At 43.4% G+C, this 19,016-nt stretch overlaps 1 protein-coding gene across 3 annotated transcripts in view; it reads right to left on the bottom strand.

The window, feature by feature from the left end:
* The window catches only part of LOC149205393 (uncharacterized), a 393,121-nt gene that overhangs the window by 236,390 nt on the left and 137,715 nt on the right, over positions 1-19,016 (bottom strand). The gene's annotated exons all lie outside the window — the stretch shown is intronic.

Below are 19,016 nucleotides of genomic sequence, written 5' to 3'. Positions count from 1 at the left end.
AGGACTGACATGTAACATACATGTGTCACTGTCTTTGAAGATTGCGCAATTTTCACTGGGAGGCTAGGAGACTCACTGCCAAAACTGCGCAAGGCACAGTCCGAGCTATCGGGAGGCTGACTGACCGCTGGAACTGCGCAATGCACAGTACAGCCTGGCCCGCTAAGGACTGAAACTATGCAATGCGCAATTTCAGTCAGCAGTGACATGCAAACCAGCAAACTGCATTGCGCAGTTTCTGGGGCCAGCAAAGCACTGCCTCCCAAAATTGCGCAATGCAAGCCTGGAGGTTAGTGCTTGGCCAGACTTGCGCAATTTCTATAGGAAAGGCAAAGCCTTCACTTCCAGAAATGCGCAATGCTAGTCCGGCAAAGGCAGCCCAGACCCACCGACAAGCGACTGAAAGCATGAGAAGTCTAAATGCACGATGAAACTGAGTGTAAACGAGAGTGGATGATCATGCATGTAAACAGTAAGTGCAGGATTCAGAAATGGTTAAGCATGCATGTGTGTGAAGCAAGTCGCCGCAACTGCTACTGTCGGTGCAAAAATAGTATCATGCATGCGACAGTAGTGAGATGCGAAAGAAAACTGAACGGTGCTTCTACAACCTAACATACATTAAAACAACAGCAAGTGCTCACTGAAATCAAGCAAACAACACTCACACAAGCCGAAACACAAAAAGCGACAGAAACGCAGTGCAAAACATGCAAAGCAGGCTTACCCCGAAACTGCTGAGTTGAATGTGCCGATGACTCCTAGATGTGAGGTGGGATGTCAGAGCTGCAAGATCAATGTGAGGAATGAGCTCTGCAGGGTCTGGTTCATAAAATTTTATACAATCGAGGTTATGACGGGCATGCCACAAATCTCGAAAAAGCGACACTTGGCGGGAGGTTTCTAAAATGAGCATTGCATGTAACCTCTAGCTGCTAAATATAGATCCCTAAATCTAGGGATACCTTTGCATGTTGTCTAGGGAAAAGCAGTCCATGCATAAAAATCAGTTTTGCTCGGTCCCGGAGGGAGCCAGTCAACTTGAAGGAACATGCATCTATTTGCGAGCTTGGGATGAAAATTTGCGCAGTTCTTGGGCTGAGCTGGGCTAGCTGTCCCAGAGGGATTGCACAATTTATGGGGTCAGCAGGTGATTGCCTCCTAGAATTGCGCAATGTATGGGCTGAGCAACAGTGCTGGATTAGATTGCGCAGTTTTCTAGAGGAAGACTGCCTGACTGCTCTGCGCAATTCTGGAGCCCAGCTGTCTGCCAGGCTGATTTGCGCAATTTCTGGAGGGAAGACTAGTTCCCCTCCAGAATTGCGCAATTTTCTAAGGGAAGCCTGACAAACTGATTGCGCAATTCTTGAGCTCAACACGATGGCCAGCTAATTTGCGTAATTTCTGGAGGGAAGGCTGGTTCCCCTCTAGAATTGCGCCTTTTTCTGGGGGAGTTACTTGGCCAGCACATGGTCTAAGTCTGGAAAGATAGCCTGTGAGGGGAGTGAAGCAAACTAACATGCACAGGATGACAAGACACTGAGAAACAGTTGAAGCCTATATGCTTGACAGTGCAAGACATGCTACTGAGGATGATCGGTAGGGAGGTTCCAAAACAAAGCTAATGCAAAATTTTGGAGGGTGTTTGTAGCCACTAAAACACTTGGCGACACACTAGTAGAACTCCAGCTCTCTGAATGGACCTTGTTCATGAAAAGCAAGTCTAACACCTCTAGAAGTATTGTTCAGTTCTCTGTTCGTCTTGGTTTCCACACTTGCTTGATTGTAAGATATAGCATCTTCCAAGCCCTTGGTTGGTCGACACGCATTCCAGGCCAAGTCAACGTAGTTGTTTCGATTGGGGATGAGGGGTATATTGGTGCACAAGTGATATGATCGTCAGAGTTTTAGTTTCATCTTTGGTGTTGCTCTGCTGCCATCAGGCCTGGAGAGTACCTCGACAGAGTCACGCAGGAACACAAGCATCGCTCCGCTGCCAGCGAAACTGGTCAGTACCCCGGCAGAGTTACTTGCATCACCTCTCTGCGCAGGAAGCCTTTCTCTTCTTTCGCCTTATTCATTTTTCATTTTTTGAAATTTTTCACACTTCCAATTTTTCATTTTTCATTTTTGTGACTGTGCATAGCACTTATTCATTTCAAAGGCAGAAGAGGGATCCCAACTTATTGAGAGCAGAAGAGGTTGTTCCTTCAGAGAAGTAGTTTATATATACCTTTTACATGCTTGTTAAGGTTTTCCCCCTCACCTTACTCTACTTGACTAAGCTGACAAGGATTAACCCAAAAACAACCGACTAGAGTAGGTGACACTAGTTAGCGTGCAAGCGTTGTGTTTTCACCAAGGTTCACTTCGAACAGTACATATTTTCCATTGGCGTATCATGGACTGAAGATAACAAGTTCTTCATACAGAGGCAGGACGACATATAACCAAGTATTGATAATTGCACAAGTCCTCTTGTACTTTGCCTTGCTTGATTCAAGAGTCACACATGGTCCATGCGAAACTAACCTATGAATGCAAACAAGCAAACAAACCAAAAAACAAAGCAAAAAGCAAAAGTAAATGTGTAAGCAAAGCAAGTAAGCAAATAAGCAGGCAAACAAACAAACATGCAAAGCGAGTAAGCAAACATGCATGCAAGCAAACCACTACTCCTACTCCTAAGCTAACGGTGCATGGGCCTACTCACGTGAAGTGATACTTCCAATGCAGCCACTGGCGCATTGGTCGACCCATGTTGGTGAAGGCATGGTTCACGAACAAGACAGTTGTGTGAACCAGCAAATAAGAAAGATATAACAATGAAGACAAACACACTCCAAGTTTAAAAGCATCCACAAAACATAAGTGAGTGAGAGCGCATGACATGCACTCTGTGGACTTGCCATGGTGTTATTCATTCTCTTGACTGTGACATGCAAGCAAACGTGAGAAAGGTAGACCACTTACATTGTGCAAGTGTGCTTGCGGTGTAAGATTCCTCGAATGCAAGAGCGATGGGGTTGTGTAGTTCGAGTGGAGGAAGCAAAATCTGTGTGTGAGATTGATCTTCAATGCATACAGATGAGTGATGAGGAGCCTCAGGTGTTTGAACAATTTCCTGATCGGAAGTGAAACCAACCTTAGGACAGCGAGGGCCTGACATAACCATCAGCTCGGGTTGAAGTGCCTCGACAATCTGCGGGGTTTCGACTTCGTTGACAGATAGATCATCGTAGACCAGTGTCTTAGACAGATTAACAACAGTTGAATCAATATCGTGATCAAATGAAGAAGTAGAGAGATCACGACAATCAAGATCAGAAAATTCAGGATGTTTGTCGGCATCCTCATGATTAGATGAATCACACAGAGGGGTAGATGAGAAGCAAGGATGTTCACCCTCTGCATTTTCGAAAAAAGCAGATGAAAAATCAAGTGGATGTTCAATGAATGGTCGGTCCTCTCTGTTGTCGGATAATACGCTGACATACAGTGTGTCCTGCAAATGATCAACAATAGGTGCATCTGTGGACAAAGATACACATGAAAAATCAGGGATGGCAGGATCATCAAGGATGTCAGGAAAAAACGGAGGAGGTACGGATAGACAGGGATGGTCCTCTGTTGTCAGTGGATGTTCAAGCTCCCAGTCATACTCTTCATGAATGACAGCGCATGTTGGTTGTGCAACACCAACTCTGTCGATGGCTTGATCCTCATTCACAACAAGTGTAGAGTCTGGAATGGAAGAACACAAGACAATGTCATCCAGAGGATCATCCAAGTACGAAGATGGAGGTTGAGGTACAAAATGCATGTGATAACCCAATGGATTCACAACCAAGCTTGCGCGAAAATTGGAAGGAGCAATGTCGGGAGGATGTGACGGTTGAAAAAATGTGTGTGCATGCTCTCCCGCATCACTCTGCGATGGTGGAGCTGTTTGATGAGGGGACGGCGGACAGTCACTTGTGACAACGACCGTGTCTGTCCATGATTGCGCAGTGCCATCACCAAATAATGCTAAGCGGGGATTGATCTTGAACTTCTTCTTGGGATGGACTGATTTGTTAAGACAATATTCGAATCTGTCCCAAAGATATGGAAATTTCATCTGGCTTTTCAAAGCTTCAAACTGCAAATCACAAAAGCACTGCCAAAAATCCATAAGCGATTCCTGCGGGACCTTTCGTTGTTGTAACATTTTTTGTCAAGAGGTTCTGGATCAAAATGATGGAAAGTAGATTCAATGAGATCACAAAACTAGTCAAGTGAGTGCACACTGCCAGGAGGCAAACTGCAGCACCACCGTTGTGGGGATTCGTGAAGTGTGTATGATAGCAGCAGACTGACCTCTTCTGCATAGAACTCGTCTGCATTCTCAAGGAATACATAGAAGTCTTCTAAGTACTCAGGCCAGGCTACTTTGCCTTCACCATCATACGTGAATTCAGACAAGAGATCAAAAAACTCCCTCGTGATGTTGAGAGGTTCGGCATGCGAAAGACATTGTGGAGGGATGAGTGTAATAGAATCCATGATAGATGTGCAAAGGTTCAAAACAAGATGAGACGAAATAGCTTGCCATCTGGCCCTCCTTCTAGCGCCAAAAATGTTAAGATTAGGTATGTTCTATGCTAGAGCAATTTATTTAAATTTTCACAATTAGCAATCACATCAGCGTTATGATAAACTGCAGATAGAACATAAATATAAAACGCAGAAGACAAGCCAAGGCAAGAGGACACAAGATATGGCGCGAGCTAGGGACAAACCCCACAATGTGTGGGGAAACCCTTGATCAATTCTTCTTTTATGTTCTTCAAAGTTCAGCAGAGAAAGAGAGAAAGAGAGAGATAGTACAATTACAATAGAAGTCAACACTTTGACTTTTGATATCTACAGAGATCAGTTGAAGACATATTGCTTCAACTGATTCTCTAAGGTGACTGCTTCAGCTATCCATTTCGTCCATTAGCTGCATCTAACAGTGGAGCACCATCTCATCTGCCTTCATCATCATGCTGCCCATTATTCTGCATTTTCCATTATTATGCAGCCCTATTCATCATCATGCTACATGCTGCCCACGCTAATATGAATCATCATTATGCTGCTGCCTTAAGGTTGTCTTATGTGCCACGCTGTCACTCACAATACTCAAAGGTTTACATGTTGTCCATCTAGACTACCTCACACTGTCAACAGGCTTGTGACAACGTTTGAGAGGCTCATCCTTAATGAGATCGGGATTGCATCTTTGAGTTCTGATATTATAACCAAGAAATATGAGCTAGCAAGAGCTCAGATCAATACACAAATATATATTGAACTATACGTATGCCAAAATATGCTTTGGCCCAGAATGTAGGAGAGTTCTAGCTGCATATATTGACAGCGTATATGGTGCTCTTCATGCGTATGACTCTATTACAAGACTGTGTTCTTCATTACAAGACTGTATCTCCATGCTATGCGTATATCATCACTGTCTTCCCTTACAGCGGTACTACAGCATGTATATTACTATGTATATATATATTTCCATTTGCTGCATATATGTTGCCTGCGTATACGTAGTCATTGCCAGCATATATATGAATACATACACAACGTATTGAACAGCGTATTCATGTCCCATTGACCTGCGTATGATTTATTGAACAGTGGAATAGGTATCTGCGTATATGTCTCCAGTCTACATATACCTGCGTATATGTTTCCATTTATAGCGGAATGTCCTCATGATGAACAGCATGAACTGTGCATAGATTAGGGCCTGCGTGTGGCTTCCTGCGGTTAGGGTCTGTTGATATGTACCTCAGTTATGTGCCATTTGCTGCGTATATATTGCCTGCGTATACGTAGTCATTGCCAGCGTATATATGAATACATACACAACGTATTGAACAGCGTATTCATGTCCCATTGACCTGCGTATGATTTATTGAACAGTGGAATAGGTATTTGCGTATATATATATGGACTGCGTCTTCATTCCAAAGATTGCGGCTTCATTAACTGTGCGTATATATGTTCATTGCACTGCCAGAATGACTGCGTATGTATATGTCCACTACGCTGCCAGATTTAGGGCCTGCATGATATGGTTATTGACTGCGGCTAGGTCAACGTATTTTATTCCTTCACGACTGCATATAGATCCTTAAACCACGCTGCCAGATCCTGCGTTGTTATGACAGATCCATTAGGGCAACATCTTAGGGCATCCTTCATTAGTGTCTCCCCTTCTCCAAAAACCCAAGATGTGGAGAGGAGAGCACATGAAGAATGTGCGTATCTTTTTGGTTCTCCTCCTCCAAAAACCCAAGACGTGGAGAGGAGGAGTTCCCATGGAGAATGTGTTCTAAATGACATCAAATCCTCTCTTATTTATACTAAAAATGTAGAGGTTGAATAGACACGTCGGTTGGGCTTCTAGAGCCTACATAAGTGCTGGTCGGCTTGATAATAATTACATAAACAAAATAAATTCATATCTCCATAAATACTTATCGGAATCGGATAATCTTTGAATCAATCCTACACCTCTCGACGAGAGGGATCCAATAAAAATATCAGCTGCCAGAAATAAGCTAACCCACATGGTGTTTGGCCCTAGTTGCCAATTTAACACTCCCTCTCAACTAGGGAGAACTCCATCCGCTGATCCATATGTACGACTGTACTATCTCTGCCATTAATGCCTTGCACTACTCTACCTAGCTCTGCTGGCTCAGCTCTGCTCTGCTCAGCGTTGCTGGCTCTGCTAGCTCTGCTCTGCTCAGCTCTACTGGCTCTGCTCTGCTCAGCTCAGCTCTGCTAGCTTTGCTCTGCTGGCTCTGCTCTGCTCTGCTCATCTCCGCTGAACTATGAAGAAGAAGAATTGATCGAGAATGAGTCATATCATTCTCCACTGACCTGAAGTCAGTCTCAAAGTGCATACCACTAGTCCCAGGCTAGTCTCAACTGACCCGAAGTCAGCTTCATAGTAAGTACCACTCCTAGCACTGGTCCCAGACCAGTATCGCAGTCTCAGAGAGTGTACCACTGGTCCCAGACCAGTCTCAACCGACCCGAAGTCAACGTCATAGTATGTACCACTCTCACTGGTCCCAGACCAGTACTGCACTGACACGAAGTCAGTCTCCGAGTATGTACCACTGGTCCCAGACCCGTCTCAGCCGACCCGAAGTCAGCGTCATAGCATGTACAACTCCTACCACTGGTCCCAGACCAGTATCATTGATCCCAGATCAATGGAGGACATCCTAGCGTAGGGAGTACGGTAGATACAACGATGCATCCATCGGTACTACTATGGTCCCTAACTTCATTTCCCTGCTCATTGATCAGATGAGAGGTACTTCCCATGAGTCCCAGACTGCATGGGTAGGATGCCTCGACAGGAGAACTTAATCAATCCTGTCCTCACAGGAGAACACATCAATCCTGCTACAATCGCCATGGAGAACACATCAATCCAGGCTGCCATGGAGAACACATCAATCCAGGCCTCACAGGAGAACACATCAATCCTGCTACAATCGCCATGGAGAACACATCAATCCAGGCCTCACAGGAGAACACATCAATCCTGCTACAATCGCCATGGAGAACACATCAATCCAGGCCTCACAGGAGAACACATCAATCCTGCTACAATCGCCATGGAGAACACATCAATCCAGGCCTCACAGGAGAACACATCAATCCTGCTACAATCGCCATGGAGAACACATCAATCCTGCTACAATCGCCATGGAGAACACATCAATCCTGCTACAATCGCCATGGAGAACACATCAATCCAGGCCTCACAGGAGAACACATCAATCCTGCTACAATCGCCATGGAGAACACATCAATCCAGGCCTCACAGGAGAACTAATCATCCTGCTACACAAGAGAGCGAATCATCTTGTCCCACAAGAGAGCGAATCATCTTGTTTCAGTGCGCACCACCAGGGGAGGGTGAGTCACCCTGTGGTCGTATGTTGCTCCAATAGAACTGCAAGCCCCCCAAAGCTCCTAGAGCTCAATGTATGCAGCATGCAGGACCCTTTTACAAAGGTCTCTCGACGACACCAAGTCGTTCGGGAAAATCACAAATTTGATCTTTCCTCAGGGCTCTGTCCTGTACATCATCTCAGTGTGATGGAGCCTCCTTGATCATCGACTTACAATATCCCAGATAAGGCAGTAATTGATGTCTATCTGCTGGAGCAATTGTCAAATACAGGATTCCTCAATAATCGAATCCCATCTCTGGTTGTCACAGAGATTCACAGTGATATTCATCATGCAGCTCACTGAAGAGCTTCAGCAACCAGACTGCCTCACAGAAGGCCATACTATCAGCAATGTATTCTGCCTTGGTGATGCTCAGAGTCACCGACTTCTGCTTCCTGCTCATCCAGGATATCAAGGCAGATTCCAAACAGCACTAAGAAGTGCTCTAGTGATCCTCCATACTTCCTGCCCACTCATCATTCGAATAATCATGTGGTTTCATATTTCCGGCAGTGTATCTCAATTCATGAGAGATTGTGCCCTGAAGATATCTTAGAAGATTCTTGGCACCAATCTAGTGAGGCTCAACCAAATATGAGCTCACCATGCTAACTGCAACACAGATGTCCGGACGGAGGTTCTCCAAGAACATCAACGCGAATGAGTTTATGAAACTCAGAGGCATTTCCCAAATCTGGTCCGACATCATTACCATATAACTTCTGAAAGTTAAGATCCTCGAGGCAGTCACAAGCTTGCAGCTTATCTTCTCACATTCAGAATCCAACTCCCTCTGTCTTCTATAAATGAGAGGGTCTGCACCTGTCAGACATAGGTGCCGGTACGAGAGGTTTATCATCCACAACCTTCGAGTAATGGTTTGGATCGGTTTCACTCCTAGTGAATCTCAGCTACATTAGACAGCTATCAATCCTCTCATACTATGCCCGAGGTGTTTTCCTTCAAGTCATAGAGGGCTTTCTTCCACCTGTATACATGAGATTCCTTGATCATGATTCTCAAACTCCTCGGGTTGTTCCAAACCTGTGAACCTGCTGCATGAGGGGAATGGTCCCCTTATAATATTTTCCTTCGATACTTTTCAGATATGTACCTTCATGCTTCTTTTTGAATTCAGGCATCAAGTCACCATCTGACTCATAGACCTCCGGTGCTGAGTCAATGGACATGGTCCCCAATGGACTTCCTGCAACTTGATACAACCCTGAACTTAAAAACATCTTTAAAAGATCTATGTTCAAACACGTACCTTTCCATCGATAAGTGCCACCCTATAACCTTTGACTTCCATTTCCAAGAGGGACATCAGGTTCGATCAGATACATAAAAGAGATTTTGGGTTCCTTGCTTTCGTGGAAGAGTCGACCATTTCTTTGATGACCTGCATTACCAGTCATTCTTTTGATCATTGAAGATGTCCCAGGAATGATTGTTATCTTCATCAAGAGATGTGTCTCTGCCATTCGAACACTCCTTCGCATAACGGCCGAACTTATTTCAACAAGGCATCCGCCTTTCCTTCCACCCTTAGATCCGAACTTCCCAATGAATTGATCTTAAGATGGACCATCAAAATCTTCCGCTGCGCCATTCTGATAACATTCTTTGCTTTGAATTCACCCTCGGTGAATTTTGAGGAACCCATTGATCCTTCTATCTTGTCCCAACTATCTTCGGTGATTGCTATTTCACTCTTGCTTGGGCATTGTCTTCACCTCAGCTCTGATACCATGTTAAGATTAGGTATGTTCTACGCTAGAGCAATTTATTTAAATTTTCACAGTTAGCAATCACATCAGCATTATGATAAACTGCAGATAGAACATAAATATAAAACGCAGAAGACAAGCCAAGGCAAGAGGACACAAGATATGGCACGAGCCAGGGACAAACCCCACAATGTGTGGGGAAACCCTTGATCAATTCTTCTTTTATGTTCTTCAAAGTTCAGCAGAGAAAGAGAGAAAGAGAGAGATAGTACAATTACAATAGAAGTCAACACTTTGACTTTTGATATCTACAGAGATCAGTTGAAGACATATTGCTTCAACTGATTCTCTAAGGTGACTGCTTCAGCTATCCATTTCGTCCATTCGCTGCATCTTACAGTGGAGCACCATCTCATCTGCCTTCATCATCATGCTGCCCATTATTCTGCATTTTCCATTATTATGCAGCCCTATTCATCATCATGCTACATGCTGCCCACGCTAATATGAATCATCATTACGCTGCTGCCTTAAGGTTGTCTTATGTGCCATGCTGTCACTCACAATACTCAAAGGTTTACATGTTGTCCATCTAGACTACCTCACACTGTCAACAGGCTTGTGACAACGTTTGAGAGGCTCATCCTTAATGAGATCGGGATTGCATCTTTGAGTTCTGATATTATAACCAAGAAATATGAGCTAGCAAGAGCTCAGATCAATACACAAATATATATTGAACTATACGTATGCCAAAACATGCTTTGGCCCAGAACGTAGGAGAGTTCTAGCTGCATATATTGACCGCGATATGGTGCTCTTCATGCGTATGACTCTATTACAAGACTGTGTTCTTCATTACAGGACTGTATCTCCATGCTATGCGTATATCATCCCTGTCTTCCCTTACAGCGGTACTATAGCATGTATATTACTATGTATATATATATTTCCATTTGATGCATATATGTTGCCTGCGTATATGTAGTCATTGCCAGCGTATATATGACTACATACACAATGTATTGAACAGCATATTCATGTCCCATTGACCTGCGTATGATTTATTGAACAGTGGAATAGGTATCTGCGTATATGTCTCCAGTCTACATATACCTGCGTATATGTTTCCATTTATAGCGGAATGTCCTCATGATGAACAGCATGAACTGTGCATAGATTAGGGCCTGCGTGCAGCTTCCTGCAGTTAGGGTCTGTTGATATGTACCTCAGTTATGTGCCATTTGTTGCGTATATATTGCCTGCGTATACGTAGTCATTGCCAGCGTATATATGAATACATACACAACGTATTGAACAACGTATTCATGTCCCATTGACCTGCGTATGATTTATTGAACAATGGAATAGGTATCTGCGTATATATATATGGATTGCGTCTTCATTCCAAAGATTGCGGCTTCATTAACTGTGCGTATATATGTTCATTGCACTGCCAGAATGACTGCGTATGTATATGTCCACTACGCTACCAGATTTAGGGCTTGCATGATATGGTTATTGACTGCGGCTAGGTCAACGTATTTTATTCCTTCACGACTGCATATAGATCCTTAAACCACGCTGCCAGATCCTGCGTTGTTATGACAGATCCATTAGGGCAACATCTTAGGGCATCCTTCATTAGTGTCTCCCCTTCTCCAAAAACCCAAGATGTGGAGAGGAGAGCACATGAAGAATGTGCGTATCTTTTTGGTTCTCCTCCTTCTCCAAAAACCCAAGACGTGGAGAGGAGGAGTTCCCATGGAGAATGTGTTCTAAATGACATCAAATCCTCTCTTATTTATACTAAAAATGTAGAGGTTGAATAGACACGTCGGTTGGGCTTCTAGAGCCTACATAAGTGCTGGTCGGCTTGATAATAATTACATAAACAAAATAAATTCATATCTCCATAAATACTTATCGGAATCGGATGATCTTTGGATCAATCCTACACCTCTCGACGAGAGGGATCCAATAAAAATATCAGCTGCCAGAAATAAGCTAACCCACATGGAGTTTGGCCCTAGTTGCCAATTTAACAAATAGAATCCATGATAGATGTGCAAAGGTTCAAAACAAGATGAGACGACATAGCTTGCCATCTGGCCCTCCTTCTAGCGCCAAAAATGTTGACAGTGTTGGACGCACCAACATGTCAGGGGATCTCCCTGGTAAGAAGTCCCAACTAGACCTCAAACCGTTTGGTGTAGGAGTCCCAGCAATGGGTCGTACGGTGTCGCCTTGACCGCAGCTGCGCATAGAGGCAAGTAAGATGTCCCTGTTGGTAGCAAGGGTGTGACATATGCAGCAAGAGTGGTTCTAACACGCAGAGGGTGAGGTGAGTGCACCCCTTGGAAACTTGTGAAAGCATGGAGTTAAGAAGGGAACACACGAGCAAAGATGCATCACACACTGGAAAGCAAGTAAGCTAGCAATCCAAGGTGATGGTTAAACCAACAACACATTTTAGTAAGATTCATACATACATATACAGAAAGAGACTATACACACATGCGTAAGCAAACAAATACATATATCATTTAGAGTAAACAAGATAGCTGAAATACAATATGACATATGCATGAAACGTGTTGGCTCTGTTATATTAAGAATTCAAAGTTCCAGTCATACAATACAACCATGACCAACGGCTAGTTCCGACAACGGAACGTTACAGTCACTGTCGCCTACTCCTCATAAGAGATATACTAGCTCTGCATAGTGGAGAAGCCAAGGCTCGTTACAATACTCTCCAAGCTTTCTCTAAGATACTCCTATCTGAAGCTTCGCTGACCAAAAGTCTCTACAATGAGTTATGAGGGACTATATATAGCAATGGGTGGGGTGACCCTTAACATTAACCCTTTGTGATTGTTCATCTACCCTCATGACTCTTCAACTACTCTATGATTGTTACATTCAACTATTGACACTTGAACTTCCACTTGACAAGACGTTACATACAATCTGCACATGTACCCATGTGAGACAAAATAGGCTTGAGCAAGCCATGCAAGCTATCTCAGATATTTGTGGTAAGACCAACTCTTTAACATCCTTGCGATGATCGACGTTGACAAACTGATGCCAACCTTGGTCGTCTGTGATGGTGTCCGTGCGCTCAATGGTGACATCTTGCTGAAAAACGAACTCTTGCCTCCATTGCATCCGGGTACACTAATCTACTTCCTATGTCCAACTCATATGATAACATGTGCATCATCGTCTTGAGTGCAGCTAGACCAGTAACATACCGATGCATAGTGTCTGTGCTGATCTTCGAGTGTGTGTTGCTGACAATGCGCATCAACTTGTCAAAATACATGTTCAGCTCCAATCGAACTTGCTTCTTGTCTTTGCTTTGGTGAGTGTGCCAAATGGGTGGGATCGCATGCATGCACACAATGACATCCATGTTCCTGAATACCTTTGCATGCGATCGACAACACTGCTTACCCTGTCTACTCCATGCCAATTGCTGGATAGGTCCATAACTCGTATGGGCGCAGTTTCATCAGTCTTTGCATGTTGCGCCTCTTGATGTACCTATTCTTGCTGCAACTTCTTCTCTTGTCGGTGAAGCTCCTATTCTTCTTTTAGTTGCCACTTTAGCACATGCAACTCCTTCTCTGTTTTTCTCTCTGCCTTCGTGTGATCCTCTTGTCGCGTCGTCGCCTCATAGCCTCATTCTCGAAAGTTGCTTTCATCACAAGTGGATCTGCTTGAGCTTGCAACTTTATTTCGCCTTTGTGCTATCAACAACCTTCCTCTTGCATTTGTCACATGCAAGTGTGCTACCTTTTGCTACTGCTGATGGTACTGCTCGATGTGACATTGTTGCCATTTCATCTTGATATCCTTGTCCATGAACAGCTTGATGTCTTCATAGATAGGCAAGTTCATAGACATTTCATCGACTGCATCCCCAGTCGTGCTCTGAACAGTGTCTTCGACTCTGCTCTCATGGAAGCCATTGTAACTGTGATGTTGCTGAGAGGTAGACGAACACCTATGATACTTTGAGACATAGCAACACTCATGACAAGAAATCTGTCAGTCCAAAACCAAAACAAACTAGAGAACTGACATGTAACATACATGTGTGACTGTCTCTGAAGATTGCGCAATTTTCACTAGGAGGTTGAGAGACTGACTGCCAAAACTGCACAAGGCACGGTCCAGGCTATCGGGAGGCTGACTGACTGCTGGAACTACACAATGCACAGTCCAGCCTGGCCTGCTAATGACTGAAACTGCGCAATGAGCAATTTCAGTCAACAATGACATGCAAACCAGCGAACTGCATTGCGCAGTTTCTGGGGCCAGCAAAGCACTGCCTCCCAGAATTGCGCAATGCAAGCCTAGAGGTCAGTACTTGGCCATACTTGCGCAATTTCTAGAGGGAAGGTAGAGCCTTCACTTCCAAAAATGTGCAATGCTGGCCGGGCAAAGGAAGCCTAGACTTGCCAACAGGCGACTGAAAGCTTGAGAAGTCTGAATGCATGGTGAAACTGAGTGTAAACGAGAGTGAATGATCATGCATGCAAATAGTAAGTGCAGGATTCAAAAATGGGAAAGCATGCATGTGTGTGAAGCGAGTCGCCACAACAGCAACCGTCAGTGCAAAAACAGTATCATGCATGCGACAGCAGTGAGATGTGAACGAAAACTAAAACGGTGTTTCTACAACATAACATACATCAAAACAACAGCAAGTGATCACTCAAATCAAGCAAACAACACTCACACAAGCCGAAACACAAAAAGCGACAGAAATGCAGCGCAAGACATGCAAAGCGGGCTTACCCCGAAACAGCTGAGTTGAATGTGTCAACGACTCCTAGATGCGATGTGGGATGTCAGAGCTGCAAGATCGATGTGAGGAATGAGCTCTGCAGTGTCCAGTTCATAAGTTTTGATAAAATCGAGGTTATGACGCGCATGCCACAAATCTAGGAAAAGCGACACTTGGCGGGAGGTTTCTAAAATGAGCATTGCATGTAACCTCTAGCTGCTAAAAATAGATCCCTAAATCTAGGGATGCCTTTGCATGCTACCTTGGGAAAAGCAGTCCATGCATGCAAATCAGTTTTGCTCGATCCCAGAGGGAGCCAATCAACCTAAAGGCACATGCATCGGTCTGCAAGCCTGGGATGAAAATTTGCGCAGTTCCTGGGTTGAGCTGGGCTAGCTGTCCTAGAGGGATTGCGCAATTTCTGGGGTTAGCAGGTGACTGCCTCCCAGAATTGCACAATTTCTAGGCTGAGCAGCAGTGCTGGGTCAGATTGCGCAGTTTTCTAGAGGAAGACTGCCTAACTGCTCTGCGCAATTCTGGAGCCCAGCAGGTTGCCAGGCTGATTTGCGCAATTTCTGGAGGGAAGGCTAGTTCCCCTCCAGAATTGCGCAATTTTCTAAGGGAAGCCTGACAGACTGATTTGTGCAATTCTTGAGCTCAGCAGGTTGGCCAGCTGATTTGCGCAATTTCTAGAGGGAAGGCTGGTTCCCCTCCAGAATTGCGCAATTTTCTGGGGGAGTTGCTTGGCTAGCACATGGTCTAAGTTCAGAAAGACAACCTGTGAGGGGAGTGAAGAAAACTGACATGCACAGGCTGACAAGACACTGAGAAACAGTTGAAGCCTATATGCTTGATGGTGCAAGACATGTTGCTGAGGATGGTTGGTAGGGAGGCTCCAAAACGAAGCTAAGGCAAAATTTTGGAGGGTGTTTGTAGCCACTACAACAGTTGGCCAGTCGGTTTGAACTACTGGGTAGAGGGTTTGATTTTTCTACTATAGGTGGCAAGGAAAATTCGCAAAGCCCAGTAGCAATTCTAGCTAGCAGTAGTGAAGCTGGGAAGTAATTCTGGTGAAGCAAATCAATATTTTCGCTAAACAAATTTCTTGTTTGAGCACAGAGGGTTTTGAAGCAGTTTGCTAGAGCTGGATTTGTGTCGGGTGGAAGAAAAAGTGCACACACACAAGGAGGAATTTCCTGATTTACCTAAAGGTTTCCAGTTCCATTTTTCTAGAGGAGATCCATAATTTTCCAGTTGCAAAAGGTCGTGCAAGTTTGCCTTACTAGCCAATTCAAGTTCTTGGGGTTACAATTCGAATGCCAATTTTGCGGAAAAGGACATTTGGAAAGGCTGAGCGAGTAGATTCAGGAAGTAGCTGAATGTAAAACGAGGTAGACAAAGCAGTTCTACGCACTGCAGAAGGGAGCGTGCATTTCAGAAGAGGCAGTCGAGCAAGGAAACAAGAGGAGATTCCAGTTTTTTTTTTAATTTTGCATAAATGACCATAACTGGGCTAAGAGATCAAGACAGATTGGATGGTGCCTCCAGCTATGTCATTTGGAAGGCTAGGATGTTGTTTCTCCTTGATGAGCATGGTATGAAGTCTTATGCAGAAAATGTTGTGGCAAAACCTACTGATGCAAATCAGCTGAAGGAATTCAAGGAGATGGCCAAGGCGAAGCGGATGATCCTGGATGGAGTTCGAGACCATAAAGTCTCGCATATATCAGCTAATAATACGGCCAAGGAGATGTGGGATGCTCTCACACAGTTGTACCAAAGGTAACTTGTATTTATAGGCTTCCAAGGGTGACCAATTTCATGTTAGGGTCGACCTGTCCAAATGTACATATGTGGGATTTTCTTCATAAGTACACTTTCCCTTATCCAAATTGAGCGCTTCAATAGTCAAAATTGGTCCTCTCAAAAAGAGGAATCTAGTCCCATGGTTGGAATAAGAAATTGTTGCAGCATAGACCTTCAAAATTTCAACATTGGGCACTTTGGTGATGAAGTCTTGGTATGGAGGCATGTCCATAGACATAGAGCTACCTTTTGGAGCATGTAGCACGTATTAACCCATTTGACACTTATGGCATTTAAAGCTTCTTTGGAGGATGATGTCATTGTGGAGGAGGATTTTCTCCCACACATGTGGGCATTTTTGGCATCTTTTAAGTTTTTTCTATGTTTTTGATCAATCAAGTTGGGCTTATAACATCACTCTTGTGGAACACTCAAAGTTAACTTGTAATCAGGCCTTATTTTAGGGATTTTACTTGTATTATCGCAAAAATGAGGGAGATAATCCTCATATAAATAGAGGCTCCCCTTCTTTTCATTTCATCATCACACATTCTTCACTCTTCTCTCCTAAGAGAGTGAATTAGTCTTTTTCGTTACAACGGGCAAAATATGATTTTTATATGGTGCGAATTTCTTGTGGAGAAGATCTTTTGCATGGAGATATTTTTCTTGGATTGAAAGTGCTTGTTCGAAGAATTTTCTTAGTTTAATGCTTTACCTTTAATATCTTGCATATTGTATGTTTGATAAAGGGTTTCTATTTGCGCCATGACTAAATATTGAATTTATGTTGAAATCTTGTTCCATTATTGCATGCAAAAAAGTTCTCTTGGAAGCCTATAAGGAAACTCTGATTGTGCATTCCCTATTCTTAATTTCTCCCCTCACAAGAAAAATAATTAGGATTTTGAAAGTGGATGCCCTAATCGTCCCCCCTTACTCCATCAAAGTCTCTTCCATGACATTAAGGAAACTCTGATTGTGCATTCCCTATACTTAATTTCTCCCCTCAAAGAAAAATAATTAGGATTTTGAAAGTGGATGCCCTAATCGTCCCCCCTTACTCCATCAAAGTCTCTTCCATGACATTTAGTGCTAGAAGAATCCATTAAACCCTTGTAGGATAAGGCACTAATATTTGTTGTGTTGAAAATCCATAAATTTTAGTGAATTTCTCCTCTTTCCCTTATTCCTAGATGTCTAGGGTTAGCCATTGGGGTTCTTAAGGCAATTTTCTGCATAAAAGTGCATTTATGTTGGTTTTTTGTGGCTCATAATTTACGAATTGCTTCTATAAAGCATATAAAGGCAAAATCTAGCAAAGTGCATGGTAAATACCTCCTATTTAGGGCTGATGTCACACCTGTTTGCTGTTATTGCATACATTTCAGCCATAAAGATGAACTTCCTAGCCCTAATCCTAGTGTCTATTAAGCCTTTGTTCCTCTTTGTTGATTATCATTGGAAGGCCTTTTCCTTTGTGCTGCTATATGACATTGTGCACCTTATTATTGCATATCAATCAAACCCTAACTTATAGCAGCCTTATCTTTGGTCTAGGCATAAAATATTTGAACATTGGTATAGAATATCTAGGCCTCTCTATGCATTGGCAGTTCTTTGTACCACATGATAGACCTATTGTCCATCACCTTGAGCCATAGCATTAGAATACGATGTAGTATAGGCAAGCCTCCCTTGTGGTCAAAAACCAGTAAACAACAGGAGAAAGGTTGCTAAGGTGCAATTGGCAACCCTTTCTCTTGTTGCCATAAGGTCTGGCCCTGCCTAGTGAGGTTTTGTACTAGAACTGCTAGATTTTGCGGCACCAGGTGCATGCATAAATTTCAAAACTAAAAGCACAGTCTGATCAACCAGAAAACTAGAAAATGGAAAGTAGTGACTGTACTCTTGGTTCTTTGTGCATTTTTGAAATAATAATCAGCATATAAAGAATCAGAAAGGAAATGAAGGGTTAAAACCTGTAGGCTGCCACCTTAAGGTTGAGCCAATGGCGAAATTGAGAGTTGAGACCTCTTGAAATAGTTTCACTGCGTCGAGATTGAGGCATGATCTACCTTTGTAACCTCTTGAAGCATTTTCTTAAATCGAGATTCAGTTATGCAACTTCTTTGTAACCTATCAACAGTCCAGCGGATTCAATTTCAAGCTAGAGAGGACATGACGAAATGGAAAACAGTCGAGGGGTTTGAGCTAGATATGACAAATAGTCGAGGGGTGGAGAGGGTGGAATGACAAACAGCCAAGCCTGGTTCAAGCTGGAGAGGGCACAGTGATATGACAAACAGTGTACTGAGGTTCAGGCCGGAGAGGGTGCAAGGGTATGAAAGAATCTATGCGGTGTGGCAAGAATGAGAAGTCTGGGTGCAGCGCGGCAGGAATGGATGATTATGTTTGTAGCAAGACTTTTTTACGTGTTAAACCACACACAATGAAACCTTAAACCACAAACCTACAAAAATAATTGCTTCAAAATCATCTTTAAACTCAGGTTGACGTTCGAATTTGAACTGACAGGAATTTGTTTAGGTTCAATGAACTTTGAACGAATTAAAAAATTTCTTGAGATTTGTTATTTCGAACCTCAAGGTTCAAATCTGGTGAACCTTGTGATATAGGTTAATTATAAGGCTTGTACT

This window comes from Pinus tabuliformis, chromosome 1_2 (genome assembly GCF_031772625.1).
Source record: "Pinus tabuliformis cultivar Carrire ecotype Pingquan chromosome 1_2, CPIR1, whole genome shotgun sequence".
Lineage (NCBI taxonomy): Eukaryota > Viridiplantae > Streptophyta > Pinopsida > Pinales > Pinaceae > Pinus > Pinus tabuliformis.
The sequence above is the reverse complement of the archived record's forward strand: the minus strand, read 5'-3'. Positions and strand labels throughout refer to the sequence as shown.